This window comes from Capra hircus, chromosome 2 (genome assembly GCF_001704415.2).
Source record: "Capra hircus breed San Clemente chromosome 2, ASM170441v1, whole genome shotgun sequence".
Taxonomy (NCBI): domain Eukaryota; kingdom Metazoa; phylum Chordata; class Mammalia; order Artiodactyla; family Bovidae; genus Capra; species Capra hircus.
This window is the reverse complement of record NC_030809.1, coordinates 112,400,805-112,415,926: the sequence shown is the minus strand read 5'-3', so window position 1 is coordinate 112,415,926 and position 15,122 is coordinate 112,400,805. Positions and strand designations below refer to the sequence as shown.

The following is a 15,122-nucleotide window of genomic DNA, read 5'->3' as shown; positions in this document are numbered from 1 at the left end:
TCATGGGACTAGAGGGTTGGAAATTTGAGCAGCACCCTCTGACGTTTGGGGGGGCGGGAGATTGAGTTCAGTCACCAATGACCAATCAGTTTCATCAAGCACGCCTACGTACTGAGCCCTCCCTAAACACCCCTCAACAGTGGGGCTGAGGTTGGTGAACACTTGGAAATGTGAGGAGTGGCACCAGGAGAGGGCCTGACTGCTCTGTGCCCCTTCCCATACTTCGCCTGTGCTTCTCTCCTACCTGGCTCTTCCTGAACTATACCCTTTTATAAGAAACCTAGTAAGTAATTGTTTCCCTGAGTTCTGTGAACAGCTCTATCAACTTCATCCACTCAAAGAGGGGCTCGTGGGAATCTCCAATTTACAGCTGGTCAGTCAGAAGCACAACTGTAAGAGCAAAGACAAACTGCAAACTGCAGAGGTGGGACTGTCTACAGGTGAGTGTGAGTGAAAGCCGCTCAGCTGTGCCCAACTCTTTGCGACCCCATGGACTATATAGACCATGGAATTCTCCAGGCAAGAATGCTGGAGTGGGTAGCCTTTCCCTTCTCCAGGGGATCTTCCCAACCCAAGGATCGAACTCAGGTTTCCCACATTATGGGCAGATTCTTTACCAGCTGAGCCACCAGGGAAGCCCTTTTTAACTACCGAGTCACTGTTTTCCTGCTTTTTCTTCTTCTCGTGGTTCTTCAGCTCTACAGGATGAATTTCACTGTCCATTATTAAAAACTTTCTAAGTCAGACAGCAAGGTCAGACAGAGGTTAATTCCTCTAAAGTTAAAAAGACACAAACCAAAAACATTTTCAATAAAATAAAATTCTTTTGAGTACTACATAAATTTTAATGGTAAATAATGCCTATTGGCAGTACCACAAAAGAACATTAGAATATGTTTATGATCTTGAAAGGAGTGGTTTTAATACTTATTTATAACTTTTTATCCTATTTACCTTTCAAATTAATGGCATTCAAATAAACAAGACTTAACATTGCAATATGAGTTATCAAAATCTGGAGACATAAGAGACCTGGGTTCGATCCCTGGGTCAGGAAGATCCCCTAGAGGAGGGCATGGCAACCTACTCCAGTATTCTTGCCTGGAGAATCCTCATGGACAGAGGAGCCTGGCGGGCTACGGTCCATACAGTTGCACAGAGTCAGACATGACTGAAGCAACTTAGCACATGAAATTTTAAATGACTCTCTGCCAAACACATCCTTTCATGAGTCCACATTCATTTTAATTATCCATTCAGTAAACTATATTGCTTTCCTATTTATATAAGATATCTTCCCCTGAAATAACAGAGATGAACAAGAAGCCAACCCTACCCTCAAGGAGCTCATACTCCAGTCGGGAAGGGAGCTCCAAAACCAGAATCAGAACACTGTATGGTGAGCATGGGAACACACATGCCCACAATGTTCTGGGCTGGACCTTCTTTTACTACAAAGAATGCAAACATGGAAACTACCAAAGTCAGGTATATGAGGGAGAGCAAAGGTTCTGGATTCCACCTGCTGCCTATACTCATTATGCAATGTGAAAACGTAATATGGTCTTAAACCTTAATGCAGTCAATTTGGGATCATCTAGGGACCATTGAACCAGTTTCTGGATTAGTCAGAACATAAGATAATAACACATAGGCATCTTCATGGGAAGATGTACAATAACCTTAAAATCAGCCAAACATCTCCTCTTAGATGACTTCTGTTGGTTGACTCTATGATAATAGACATTTGCGAATCCTCTGCCTCGAGGAGGGCCCCCCTCTTCACCAATCTGCTAAGTAAGCACACCCCCACCCTGGGCTACATCCCACAGAAGCTCCCGGAGACCTTCCAGGACAGGGGGTGCCAACACCCAGCAGTCAGACCTCGGGCAGGGGTGCAGGAAGAAGGTGAAGAGGGAAAGGAAAGGAGGGAGGGGAAGGCAAGACTGCTCTCTGCCAAGTCGCCTTCCCAGAGTCGTGAACAGAAGGCTCGCCCAAGAAATGGACGATAACAGGCTGTAATGGGACCGTTATCTTCTGGGAACGTATGGAATGCTTGATAACACTTCATTTGTATTTTTTCTAAATTTCCAGATGCCTTCTGAAGATCAAATAAATGTATTTCAGAACACTGGGGATAAAGCTAAATAAATACATTTGCATTAAAATGACTTTGCAGTTTGTTTTGATTCTTTGTGCTTTAACAGTAACTCGGGGTTATAAAAAGCTTGTCCCCATTCCTACTGAACTGTTGAGTCTGAGATAATACATGGAGCTTTATAAATTATAAAGGGCTACAGAAGCTGTTCTTAGTATGAGTACCTTCAGCTTCACTGTTGTCATTGCCACAAAGACCTTTTAAAAGAATGAATAATGTGCTTAAAGACAATACTGAAGTTCTCCTGTGGTTTTGGAAGGGTTTATAGATAGGTGTGCATGTATATTTTTCTCTATTATAACAACAGTAAAATCTCAAACAAATGTACTTGATAACATCAGCCTTTCACTACTGACTTCTTAAAGGGCTTTGAAATATTCATCTTCACAGCCTTGTTAGATGAAGCAAGTATTCTGAAATCTTTTTTTCCAGCAAAAACATTATAACAGAGGCTAGGTAAGTATTAATATACTAAAATCATGTGTTTATAAAGCCAGTGATGACATGGATATATCAAAAGTCTTTGAAACTCAAGATGTTTACCACTTATCATGTTAGCATTTTAATTATATGATTATTAACCACTTAGAATACTGAAATGTTGACTCTTTACTAATTACAAGTTTTCCCAACAACATCAACAAAATTCAGAAAGAAGGTGTTGAAATGCATTCATTTGATCTGCAAACATTTACTGAGTGTCTGTACAAGAGAAGAAAGGACTCGATGACACAAAGCGCATGGCTCCTGTGCTGAGGAAGTTCAAACTGAGTCAGCGGGAGTTGTACATGCACAGCAATTATCAAGGTGATATGTGGTAAGAAGGGCAACAACATAGGAAAGAAGGAAATAAGAATTCAGAAGAACAGATATCACTGGTGAATGCAACTTCTATAAAGACTTCCTGAAGGCACAACTGAAAATTCTTCCTAGAATCAGTTCTTCCCTGTTTCTCTTTTAATTCCTATTGTACCACCATTTTTCCATCATTTATTCCTAAAAATGTGGTGAGTCACTAGGGCTCCTCTCCCTAGAGACCTGCTTTACCGGCTCTGCTCTCTGTGAATTTCTTACCCACCAGTCCCCTACCACACACACACACACACACACACAGATATATACATATATACAGAGATGTACACACACAGGTATACATATGTACAAACACATACACACAAGCACACACATACACAATGATAAAGATCCTTTGTTGACCAAACTGGAGCTGGACTCCTGAATCTTTTCCTAGACCCATCTGTGTACTTCTTTGTAAAATGCAGTTTTAGCAAGAATCTCGCTTAAAAAGTCAGTTTAACCAGAGCCCTCCGTTCTTGATATCTGACCACCCTCCATATCTGATTGGGTTTCACATCCTCCACCATCCCCCAGATGATACCTAATCACCCTCGTCTTCAGTAAAAATCCAGTCAGGTCAGTTTACCCAGAATCTCCCTTACCCTTGATGTTTTCTCTCGGTAATTTTCCATCCACTGAGCACCTCCCTAACACACACACACCTTGCTCCTTGACTATAAGTTCCCATTTGTCCATGCTGTGTTCAGAGTTGAACCCAATCCCTCTGCCCCACTGTAAAATCCTATGACAGTGGTCCTCATAGCTACCTCAACAGTCCTAAAAAACTGCTTACTGCCTTTAACAAGCGTCGGTGAACACCTTTTTCATTAACAACACACACACACACGCACACACACTTGAGCACATCCCTCAACTCAACCAATTGCCAAAATTCTCTCGTCTCTTGAGTCTGCCTGTGTTCAGGGTGACTCTGAGAAAAAACCCCTTATGGTTCCGAAGACCCCAGGTGCAGCTGCAGCTTTTTATCTCCACAGCTGAGACCGACTATCATAATGAACACCATGACCTCTGTGACCCTCCCAAAATATGCCCTGCACATCGGCCGCCAGGGAGCAGAACGTGTTAAGTCTGCAAATTCCTTGTCTAATGCCGCTCTATTTAGAAATCATGCCCCTGGCTTCTATGTCTCCATAAAAGAGTGAAGAACAAATGGCCCCCCAAGGGTCCCAAACAAGCGAGTTGGGGCTGGAGGTCACCAGGGGCACCACTGTGGCCCTGAGCAAACAATAGAGGGGGCAGAATACCACCCTCCTTTACTGGCAACCAGTGTGTCATCAGTCTCACGAGAGAGAGAGATGCCAGCTCTGGGGCCCAGGGCTGCTTGGACAGTTGAAAAAGCCTGTCATCAGGCTGAGGGCAGGATCAGTCTTGCTAATATCTAAACAAGGCTAACCCCGCATTTATTAGTGAAAAGAGAAAGGGAAACCTTTTGACCAGGCTCAGTGTGCTACGGGTCCTCTCATCACAAATACAAAATCAAAGTACAGCCTGGCCCAATTTTAACAGACCCTTTTCAAAACCCTTCTCTGACTGCATGAGCATCTGACCTCAGGATGGAATAATCAAGCTGGGCACACACCTCTCCACTACACACTGCAGTCAGGGGATCCCAGCTCCCAGCCAAACCGGATGCTTACTGGACTCCAAGCATCGCATCAAGTAGAATGCTTTCCTAATTTTCCTCAGATGATACACTTGCTCCATTAGCATTATGTTAAAAATAATTTCTTTTGGCTCCTTAGCCTTTTAAAGTGGCTTCTGGGATGACTCATAACTGATGCCTCCTTACAACTGCTTTGCAGAGAAGTCTGAAATGACGGCTTTTTTATTTTTTCTCATGCAATTTGCACCATAGCATGCAGATGCTCTCAAAAATCATTCCACAGTACTTAGTGCTGCATTCAACTTTGAGATGACGCTGTTCAAAAAATTGCCACTGCAACCATTAACCACTTGGAGACCTAAGACCCTTAGGTTGTGAGGATTAGAAAAAAGGAAATGGGAATCTCTTGAGATCTTTCTGCTAAGTCTTTTCTCAGTGCTCTTTATTCCTGGGCAACAAGAAGGAGACTCTTGAAGGAGAAACAAACTGAAAAAAGGAAGGCTGAGGATAGGGGAATGGGGAGGACATTATTTTTAAGCTTTTATGCGTTCCAACCTATGGGCAGCAGCAGAGGGAAATGCGTTTTGAGCAGGCAGTTTGAAAATGCCTTCCCCTCTGTGGATCAGCTGGTTGAAAATCTCTGGCTTTAAAAAAGGGTATCGGGTATGCTACCAGGATGGTAGATAATCTGGTCCCCGTGCCCCACTCCAGCTATCTGTTTCCTTTGGCCCTTCTGAAGAGGAAAAGTTAAAATTTTACATGACCTCCTGTTCCTTCTACCCTCTGTAACTCAGCTTGCTCCTTGCAAAGTCTGGATCACGTAGGTCACGTAGTCTCAGAAAGTGGGGACATACTTACAATGCTAGGAACTGGAGCTTATCTCATTCACCCTTGTCCTGCTCTTTGCAACTACCCAGCCCCTGCAAACCTGCTTAATCATGCCTGTCTGTGTAAAGGTCAAGCATCCCCCTCCCCACCTCGACTGTGGTTCCCACGTGCCCAAAACCCCTTAGTTTAAACCAGCCTATTAACAGCCAGTGTTGCCCACTAGTCTGTCTATAAAAACTCTGTAACTCCTTTGTTCGGGGCTCAGAGCTTGGAGTGTTAACTTCTTTGGGTCTACCGGTGTAATAAACCTGAGTTCTCCAACCCTCCGAGTGTGGTCCTTGGTTTCTTGAGTCCTGGTTTCTGCAACACTGCCTCTTCTAGTCTCCTCCAGACATACAGGTGTCTCTGTTGCCCCTTAAAAGGCCTCTGCCCCCCCTGAGAGACTCGCAACAACTATTTCTCCTGCCAGGGACGGGCTTCCCAGGTGGCTCTAGGGGTAAAGAACCTACCTGCCAATGCAGGGGACATAAGAAATGTGGGTTGGATCCCTGGGTTGAAAAGATTCCCTGGAGAAGGAAATGGCAACCCATTCCAGTATTCTTGCCTGGAGAATCCCACGGACTGAGGAGCCTGGGACAGTCCATGGGGTCGCAGAGAGTCAGACGTGCTTAGCTACTAGCACATCTCCAGCACCCTGAACAGTGTCTGGAACACTGTTGAAAGAACAAAGACATTTTTGTGCCTTTTGTATTTGTACTTATAAATGTATTATTATTTATTATTGAAAATGAAGAACATTTCAAAGAAAATTATATTACTTTTTGGTTAAGAAGTATCTTCCCTGGTGGCTCAGTTGGTAAAGAATCTGTCTGCAATGCGGGAGACCAGGGTTCAGTCCCTGGGTGGAGAAGGTCCCCTGGAGGAGGCAATAGTTACCCACTCCAGTACTCTTGCCTGGAGAATTTCATGGACAGAGGAGCCTGGTAGGTTATAGTCCATGGGGTCACAAAGAGTCAGACACAACCGAATGACTAACACTTTCACTTTCACTTTGGTTAAGAAACTATCAGTTAAATATTTGTTCTTCTTGATCACTTAGATCAAGTTAGAGTAATAATAGATCCTCACACTTCCAATGTTCCCAGTGAAAGAATACAGAAAGAATCATTTCATTTTTTATATTAATAGCAGCTTAATTATTGACCAAGATTTCTTGTGGGATCCATTTATTTTTTTTTTTCATGTGAAGCCATGCTAATTTTCATGACTAATTTAGTACATCTAAATATTAAAAAATGTGATATTACTCAGCCTTTCCTGAATGTAAAAACCATATGAAGAATGGAAATAATGGAGTTCTAAAGCTGTAGCCCTGAAACAGCGATTGGTACCATTTTTTAAGATATACACTCAAATCCATTCAAGTAGGCACAAATGGAAAATAGTTCTAAAGTGAAGTATATAAAACAGCACCAACAACTACAAGAGAGTTTATCATTCTTGTGTGGAGGTAATTAGGCTGCTTGCATGGTAACTAATCTGTCCTGCCCCACAATACTTGCAATGGATATAAGGATATTTAAATTGGAGGGGGCAGGCCTGAATTTTACTTTAATTGATAAACAACCTATAGGAGTAGAAAACTGAGTTTATAGGCATACTGAGGGAAGACACATCTCCAGATGAGCGATGGGATCATGGAAGCTTGAGTTCAGTTCTCATAAAGAAGAACACAGGCAGGAGGACTAAATAATAGGAATTCCTGGGAAGAGCTCAAAAGAGGACAGAAAAAGGATTTAGTATGTCAAGGTGGGCAACATTTTGACCTAGAACCAAAAATTTTCAACCAGAATTTATTTCATCAATTTATCAACCCATTACTGAAGAACACCCAGTCAAAGAAAGCCTCAGACAACAGTCAAAGAAAGCCTTATCGGTGGCTTTAGTTCACTAACAAAACCGTCTCTATATCTGATGCTACAGATTGATCAGTTGAGCAACGTGTAGAATGGCAATTTTTAAAAAATATATGGAATTTTATATTTATTAAAAACTCTATTGTTTCAATACAAAGAGAAGAGAACATCTACTCTTGCTATGATGGAGTAACTGGTGCCACAGTAAACAACTTAAAAGTTGAACAAAATACAGGAAGCAACTGTTCTCAGGCATTAGATAACAGGTAATGCAGGACTATGACTAGGAAGGATGGAAATACAAGAGGTGATCCACACAATAACTTTGACAGTTTGCCTGGAAATACTTTGTGGAACACAGACATGGAGGGAGAACCCAAGTAGAGCACAGCAGTATCGCGGGGCTGGTGGGGCACTTATTGGCATTCAGGGATGCTGAAGTAGCTGAAACCTGCAGTGAAGTGACCCCGAAAGAGGGAAGTTGTTCATAAAAAGGGCTCCAAAATTTAGCAGAAGGGTCTTCTTGACTCACTAGCTGCCAATGTGCAGTCCAATACTCATGCAGAAGCCCAGCAGGCAACAGCTTCTGGGGAGTAAAAGCTGAACAGAGATTCTGGAGGTCACACAGTGCTGAGGGATATAGCAGCCCTGACCAGCCAGAGTAGTCAAACCTCACCAATCACCCTGGACCTTCAACTGAGACTAAAAAAGACCATTCTAGCTCCAAACCTAGAATTACCCTAACAAGGCTGAAAAATAAGCCTCAGTAGAAACAAGCCTCAATAGAAACTTACTGATCAGTAAATAAGTTACCTGCCTATGGAAACAGAAGGTAACATGACTTAAAGAAAGTAACAAATTCCAGACTCTTTATTTATTTATTTACATTTTATTTTTTTTTATTTAAATTTATTTATTTTAATGGGAGGCTAATTACTTTACAATATTGTATTGGTTTTGCCATACATCAACATGAATCCGCCACAGGTGTACACGTGTTCCCCATCCTGAACCCCCCTCCCACCTCCCTCCCTCCAGACTCTTTAATATGAGAGGATCACACTGTCTAGCATACAATCAGAAATTACCACATATATGAGGAAACAGGGAAATGTGACTCATAATGGGGAAAAAAGTCAATAGAAACAGACCCAGAGATGATAGGGATGGCAAATATACAAAACAAGGACTTTAAAATAGCTATTACGTTTAAGGACTTACAAGAAAAGATTAGCATGAGTGAAGAGATGAAGAATATCAGTAGAGGAAACAGACACTATCTAAAAAGCAGCAGATGAAGATTCTAAAACTGAAAAGTACAAAATATGAAAAGGAGAAATATTCACTGGATGGGCTTAAGAGGAGATTGAGCCCTGTGGGAAAACAAATCAGTGAACCTTAAGGCAAAGAGTAGAAAGTAACCAAAACTGAAACACGGCGAGAAAAAAGGATAAAAATTGAACAGAGACTTGATGACATGGGGGATAATAACAAAAGTTTAATATATATGTCTGAATACTCTTTGGAAGGACTGATGTTGAAGCTGAAGCTCCAGCATTTTGGTTACCTGATGTGAACAGCTGACTCACTGGAAAAGTCCCTGATGCTGGGAAAGATTGAGGGCAGAAGGAGAAGAGGGTGTCAGAGAATGAGATGGCTGGATGGCATTACTGATGTAATGGACATGAACTTGGGCGAACTATGGGAGATGGTGAGGGACAGGGAGGCCTGGCTTACTGCAGCCCATGGGGTCGCAAAGAGTCAGACACACCTGGGTGACTGAACAACAACTGAAGTCTCAGAAGAAAAACAGAGAGAAGATAGGAAAGAAAAAAATATTTTTGAAGAAAGAATGGCTGAAATTTTTCCAAGTAAAGTGGCAGTATATAGCTCCAGAGAGCCTAAACTGTTATGAAACAAAATTTCTACTTTATGAGTATAGTGTAGTAAAGATGGGCACAAAAGCTTTGTCATGATCTCCATCAAGAAGTGGGACCAGGCTTCCCTGGTGGTTCCATGGTAAAGAATCTGCCTGCCAACGCAGGATACATGGGTTCCTGGTCCAGAAAGATCCCATGTGCCATGGGACAACTAAGCCTATGTACCACAAGTACTGAAGCACAAATGCAACAAGAGAAGGCGCCACAACGAGAGGCCTGTGCACTGTAAGAGTGGCCCTGGCTCACCACAACCAGAGAAAGGCCCATGCAGCAGTGAAGACCCAGCACAGTCCAATAACTAAATAAAGCTATTTTTTAAAAGAAGAAGTGGGGCTTGTGAATGAATCCAGATGGGGAAACAGTGGAAACAGTGGCTGACTTTATTTTTTTGGGCTCCAAAATCACTGCAGATGGTGATTGCAGCCGTGAAATTAAAAGACGCTTACTCCTTGGAAGGAAAGTTATGACCGACCTAGACAGCATATTCAAAAGCAGAGACGTTACTTTGCCAACAAAGGTCCGTCTAGTCAAGGCTGTGGTTTTTCCAGTGGTCATGTATGGATGTGAGAGTTGGACTGTGAAGAAAGCTGAGTGCCAAAGAATTGATGCTTTTTTTTAATATAAATTTATTTTAATTGGAGGTTAATTACTTTACAATATTGTATTGGTTTTGCCATACATCAACATGAATCTGCCACAGGTATACACGTGTTCCCTATCCTGACCCCCCTTCCTCCTCACTCCCCACACCATCACTCTGGGTCATCTCAGTGCACCAGCCCCAAGCACCCTGTATCATTGCATCGAACCTGGACTGGCTATTCGTTTCACATATATTATACATGTTTCAATACCATTCTCCCAAATCATCCCACCCTCGCCCTCTCCCACCTCATGCGAAGAGTTGACTCATTGGAAAAGACTCTGATGCTGGGAGGGATTGGGGGCAGGAGGAGAAGGGGACGACAGAGGATGAGATGGCTGGATGGCATCACTGACTCGATGGATGTGAGTTTGAGTGAACTATGGGAGTTGGTGATGGACAGGGAGGCCTGGTGTGCTGCCATTCATGGGGTCGCAAAGAGTCAGACACAACTGAGCGACTGAACTGAACTGAGTGAATCCAGGCTAACCCCGTGACCAACAGAATGTGGTAGAAATGATACTATGTCACTTATATTATCAAGTTGTATTACCTTCAGCAAGTTGCTTAACCTCTCTGGGCCTTGGCTTCTTCATAACCAAAAGGGAGCTGTAGGCCTAAATTATCTTGGAAATTCTGTCCATCTTTAGAAAGGCCTATCTTCTAAGAGGAGTAATATACTGAGACAATAAATAAATAAATTGCTGTCATTTAGTCACTAAGTCGTGTCTGACTTTTGCAGCCCCACAGACTGTAGCCCACCAGGCTCTTCTGTCCATGGGATTTCCCAGGCAAAAATACTGGAGTGGGTTACCATTTCCTCCTCCAGGGGATCTTCCTGACCCAGGGATCAAACCCAAGCCTACCACATTGCAGGCAGATGCTTTACCACTGAACCAGAAAAGCCCAAATAATAAATATGTAAAAATTAATCAGGGTAAAATGAAAAGTGTTGCCCTATAATTACTTTGTGGCTCAGACTCTAAATATCTTAACCAAAATGAGACTAGGACTTCCAGGTCTATGGCTAAGGCACAATGCACTCAGGAGTTTGACTGGAGTAATGTTCTCTGTATGTTTAGTTGGCCATGGCCTACAAAAGGGTAGAGGCTACCATTAGCTAAAGTTATTAGTAAACCAAAGATTCCCTAAGGCATGGTAGGATGTAGTTTTTACAGATAGAGTCAAACACTTCTTTCACAGTCCTCAGGCTTTAATACTGAGTAGACTGTCTAATAAATCTAGAGAAAATACTGAATAAAATTTCACAATAAATTCTTGTTAGACTAAAGCCTTTTGTCATACTCACTAAGTCCAAGACAGCATATTTCCATAGTTTCAATACAACAAATGCCAGGGAAAACAGATGCCTTGAATTTCATTCTTTTGGGAAACAGCTTTGGGTACCCCTTCAGAGTGTAAAATGGCCAGAGCAGTCCACACAAACACATTTCCAGCACGCCTCACTGCAGAGAATGAAACGCCCCAGGCAGCAACATGATTCATGCCAAGGGCATATGGCAGGCATTATGATTAGTTAGGGATGAAGATTCAGTTTGACAGGTTTTCTTTTTGTTGTGAGTCATTTCAGTTTTCAAAGTGATCAGAATTAATAGTCCAGACCAAGTAGGCTGGTATCTAGAACGCTGATTTAATAAAAAGAAAGCCAGCCTTGCATATAATTTCAGGCAAGATTTGAATTATTGCATCCAGCAGTTATGACTACTCAGGCAATAAGATGCCTGGAGACTGAATTCCCAAAGAACCAGTAGCTGGACAAGGCCAATATCAGAAAGGGATCTTGTCACAGTTGTGTGTGGTCCATTTAGTAATAGGATATTATGACACCCCATCTATGCCAAAGACAGATTTAGTTTGAGAGATCATAACAGATTTCCTAAATGCCAGAAGCTGGTCTACCTCATCTAGTCCTCTTCGGAGGGTAGGGAGCCAGTCCTTAGAGCCAACAAGAATCAGATGCTCACACCGTCCCAGCCCCAAGTCTCCACGCAAGCAAAACACGAAGGACCTTTGATCTATAGCTTTTGTTCATCCAAGCAAAGATAAAAGGCATAAGAATTCTGAATTTCAGACTCTAATCTCTCATCCAACAAATTTATTGCATGTTAACCAAGTGCAAAGTACAATGAAAAGTTTTCTGAGAATTACAGGAATAAGACGTTCATTCTGCCCTAAAACCACTTCTGATCTCCAAGAGGATCTAAAGTCTCTATATAAATGATGAAAATGCAAGGATGAAAGCAGTCATATGGGTCCATGAAAAGACCCACAGAGGTCTATATAGTGACTCCTAGGAGTTCAGAGCTAGATGAGACAGGAATGCGTGGATAAGGCTTCACAGAGAACTTTTTCCTTCCAACTTTCAGCTTCCTACAGCATTTAAGCTGAAATTTGAGCTGGGTCATGGAGAGTGGACAGAAATTGCATAAGCACAAGCACAGGGGAGAAGGTTTCCTAGCAACAAGATGATAAACTGAAAGTGAAAGTGTTAGTCATTCAGTCATGTCTGACTCTTTGCCACCCCATGGAATTCTTCAGGCAAGAATACTGGAGTGGGTTGCCATTCCCTTCTCCAGGGGATCTTCCCAACCCAGGGATTAAACTTGGGTCTCCCCATTAGGCAGATTTTCCCACATTGCAGGCAGATTCTTTATCTAACAGATTCTAACAAGATGATAAAGCATGAGCAAAGGCATGGAGGTAAGAAATTATAAGCCAAGAGTATCTAGTAGATTCAGTGGTTTGAAGTTCCAACGGCCTCTCAAAGAGGAAAACTAAGAAATTGGACTGGATCCCTACTAAGGGCAGGGCTGGAATGCCAGCCAGTGAGTGTAAAGACTTTATTCTGCTAACCAGAGGGGACCAGCAGAGATTTTAAGAAGACTGAAGAAATCAGAGCTATCATTTTGAAAAATCAGTCTGCGAGCAGGGAATGAGCTGGAGGAGAAAGGGATAAAAGTTAAGGGGGCCAATTAAACAGAGCTTTAGGGCTCCACTTGTCACCTTCATTCAGGTGTAACAGCCATAACTCTCTTCTCCTCTCTGTAATGCCCACCTAGAAGTAAGGTGACACTAAGTCCAGGTTTTCCTGGGACAGCCACAGTTATACCTACAGGCCCAGTGAAACTATTAATAGTGTCCCCATTCACTCTCACAAGTATCCTAGTTTGGACAAGTTATTATACATGCCCCTTTCTTGGATTGCCTTCCTCATTCCACCTCTCAGCAGGTGCTCTGCTAGACATCAGGGAGGCAAAGCCAATTCCTACACTTACTGATCAGCAATTATGTGATGTTTGTCTCCCTCCCATGGACAGAGGTGGAGAAGGCAATGGCGACCCACTCCAGTTCTCTTGCCTGGAAAATCCCATGGGTGGAGGAGCCTGGTGGGCTGCAGTCCATGGGGGTGGCTAAGAGTCGGACACGACTGAGCGACTTCACTTTCACTCTTCACTTTCATGCATTGGAGAAGGAAATGGTAACTCACTCCAGTGTTCTTGCCTGGAGAATCCCAGGGACAGAGGAGCCTGGTGGGCTGCCGTCTATGGGGTCACATAGAGTTGGACACGACTGAAGTGACAACAGCAGCAGCAGCAGCAGCATGGACAGAGGAGCCTAAAGGACCATAGTCCATGGAGTGTCTAAAGATCTGGACATAGTGACAAAACACACAGTTGGCTTTTAAGGCTGTTCTGCCACTGAACGCTCATTCTTCTGGGTTTAGAGCTTCTGCAGTCTTGTGCCCCAGCTCCTGGACAGCAGGGCCAGGCCAGAGCAGGAGGTAGCTCTGACTGCAAACGTGCTGGTGTTGGAGAGTGGAGGCGGGACGGCAGAGGAGGTGTAGGAAGACAACATGGGGATCCTCAAGGCTGGGGCAGGGAGACATGGAGAACAAGGGCCCTTCCAGCTGTTGATGAGTAAGGTTCCGGAAAGTCTTCTCTCATCTGCAAACGTCAGTGGGTGTGCGAAGATGATGAAAGGGTACACTGAATAGGGAAAACTAAAAATGTAGCTCGACCGCATGAAAGTCATCCTAATTACAGTCATTTATTCGAACATCATATGAACCATTTGTCCATAATTACAGTGCTGTCCAGGAACAAATATGTAAATCATGAAAGGTGTCAGATCATTTTTATTGTAGTTTTATTTAATTAAAATAGTAAGTTCTCTACAGTATGTTTATAATGTAATCATGGTTTGTTATTCATGCGGCATGATCACTTGCTTACAATATTAATTCCTTCTAATACTAATATGCCATTGTATGCAGTAAAAGACCTGGATTTCTCAGATACCTGTGAACTTTTATGGAAAAGTTCAAAAGCCATCTCAGAGTGCTCGCCCTGGTCCTCTGTATGTCTGAATCATCACAGCTAAGATGACAGAAACCCAAAAAAGGAAGGCTCCAAACCATACATCTGCCCTGTTTATTGTAAAGGCTTCTGCATACCAAACCTTCTATCCAAATGTAAGGTGATTTATCTATAGGATACGCCATCCAAGTGCCAAGAATGGGGTATGGCCTTTGTCCAACTGACAAAGACACCAACAAACACACTACGGTGGGCGCCCCTTCTCCTGGGTTGAATGTGAAGGGACCTTCACCGGGCTGGAACCCCCGCAAGCCTATCAGCAGGTTCGTACTGGAGAGAAACCACACTTCTGTGCTTCCTGTGGTCTTGCTTTCACTGAGGCATGTGCTCTGACGAGGCAGGATGGACTCATAAAGCAGAGAAATCCTAGTGGCTGGGACAGTTCTGTTTATAATCATCTTTCAGTTCTCTCTCCATTAGGATCGATTGCAGGCTTTCTAACAGAGTCATTAACTTGCCCAGATTTTTTTTTTTGTATTTCCAAGATCCTGCATCCTCATGGATCTTAAATAAATTTAATAAATTTATTTAATATAGCTTAATAAATTTAATATAGCTTAAAATAAATCTAAGGACATGGTTCCCACCCCTTAGAAAGGCTATGGTCATTTCTAAGCAGGAATAAAGGAGGTATTTACAGGTAAGATAACACTGCTATTAATGAGTGAGAATTGAATGAATTTTTCAGTTGGCAGACTCCTCATCAAGAAATCTTTGGTTCTTTTCCTAATTTGGTGCTCTGCTTGGTCCTTTAGGACTAG

General features: G+C 42.7%; 1 protein-coding gene across 2 annotated transcripts in view; it reads right to left on the bottom strand.

The window, feature by feature from the left end:
- Positions 1–15,122, bottom strand: part of RAPGEF4 (Rap guanine nucleotide exchange factor 4) — a 329,561-nt gene that overhangs the window by 269,589 nt on the left and 44,850 nt on the right. The window lies entirely within an intron of this gene.